This window comes from Schistocerca americana, chromosome 3 (assembly GCF_021461395.2).
Source record: "Schistocerca americana isolate TAMUIC-IGC-003095 chromosome 3, iqSchAmer2.1, whole genome shotgun sequence".
NCBI classification, from domain to species: domain Eukaryota; kingdom Metazoa; phylum Arthropoda; class Insecta; order Orthoptera; family Acrididae; genus Schistocerca; species Schistocerca americana.
In genome coordinates, this window is record NC_060121.1 from 107281814 (window position 1) to 107283969 (window position 2156).

Here is a 2156-nt window from a genome sequence, read left to right on the forward strand (position 1 = left end):
AAATTACGCAATTATTGCCAATTTCCAAACACCTTTGTTAATAGAATGAACGAAGAAGATGAAGGTTACACAAGAAAAAGTTACTAAAATAAAGTGGCGAAAATGGTGAATAATATGTAAAACTGTAATTGCTCTGCATGGCCATCATCCGTAGATGCTGTTGTAATCGGTTATTATTGGTTTCTCCGCATTGAGCTTACTGCAAATACGAGGGCTATTTTGTTTTTCAACCTGCGATCAGTCGCGAAATGGAAACCACAGTGAAAAATCAACAATGTTTTACTTACAACATTTAACTACCTTCGTCGTAGAAGGCAGCCGCCTATGATTTCCGCCACTTTCCAGTTCTCATTTGCAGGTCGGAGTCTGTTCCAAAATGCTACCCTCATAGCGAGCGGTTTATGTGAGCGAAGAGATGAAAATCAGAAGAAGCCAAGTCTGGGTTGTATGGTGGGTTTTTCCACCAAAATCACTGCAGCAACATCTTCGTTGCATCTGCAGTATGCGTCGAAAGTTGTGATGAAGAAGATAAAATAGGACAGTTACGTTATGTAGGCCGTATGAAATCAGGCGAAACCTGTCAGCAGGACTTCACACTTAGTAGGAGACACTATTTTTTGCCATCTTTACGTGCCCACTGTGCATTGAGGACTAAAATGAGCGACGTGACGTGATAGACGGGATACCAGACATATTTCGGTACACATCTGCGCAAAGTTTGAAACACGTATGTAACGTAGCAGCGATGGTGAGACATGATAAAATCTTTGACCAGAGAGCCTTTTATCGTGGTTAGTCTGCGCTTGACCGCGCGAGAGTTGCGAGCAGCACTCTGTCGGTAGCAGTAGCTCAGTTCAGTTGCGTCTAGTAGTCGGTCGGTAGTAGTCGTGCAGTACAGTTGCGAGCAGTCTGTCAGTGGGCAGTCTGTGAGCAGTGCAGTATGTCGGTAGTAGCAGTCGAGGGCAGTTGTGTGTGAGGAGTCGGCGGGCGTCGACATGGCATTCTGGTCAAGATTCAGGATGAGGTATATTATTTTAAAATGCGCTCAGCTAATAATGTAAATTAACTGTAACTAATTTGTGCAATAATCGCCCCAATAATAATTTTTTATTTCAAAGCAATTTTTATAAGAGAACCTTTTAATTGAACTAACGATCTCCTTCCATTTCCTTTAAAGAAAAGTTTCAGTTAATTTAAAAAAAAAATAATAATATTATTTGCGATGCAGTTCCTCCAAGCAGTGGCTAACAGTAAGAGCAGAAACCTGACATGCAGTTATACTGAGGTAAGAAATTAATTCTGATTTTTGCGCAGGGCCAAAGACCGATATTTCGGTTTAATTGAGTTATCATTATCACTGAGATTTTCTTATCACTGAATTGACTTTCGTTATTTTCGTGAGAGTTTACACCTTGAGTCAGATTGCAGTTCTCATTTTTATTGTCATTAAATTTAATTGCTAGGGAGGTTACTGTGTTTCAAAATTTCTCTGGGGAGCTTACACTTAACTTCAATGACCATTAGCATTCATAAATAATATTGTCTTAAAAATTCTTCGGAAAGGTTACACTTGGCGACACCCAGTACAGGATCGTATTTCGTTGAGAATCTTTTGATAAACAGTCAGATATCTGCTCTTATTTGCTTAGATATAATTAGGATTTGGCGCAACGCTTTTACTAATCTTGTGACTTTCTTTCTACAGGTCAACGGCAATTCGTTGCTCTGTTGTATTTGTTTGTTGCCTTTTTGTATTTGTGCTTATTTCTTTTGTGAATAATTGTGACTGTTGTAAAAATGCCGCGAAAAACTGTGAATAGTGTATCGCGAGGTATTATGAACGAAATAAGCGAATTAAATAACTTCACCAATAGTACTAGCGACACGCAGTGTAATGATGACAATCCTGCGTTCACTGACAATCAATGCGTTCCAACCACTAATGATGACTTTTGTCTTAATGATGAACAAACGAACTCGGCTATGTCTTGTGTTGATTTGACGACAATTGATGACGCGGGGCGCACTATTGTAATGAGCGCTACCCAGCATAACATATCGGATTTGGAAAATTCAAGTAACGTACAGACAAACTTTTCGAATGAAAATGGTCAGTGTACTGAAAATACGACGGATTCATTTAATTCCGAAATAGT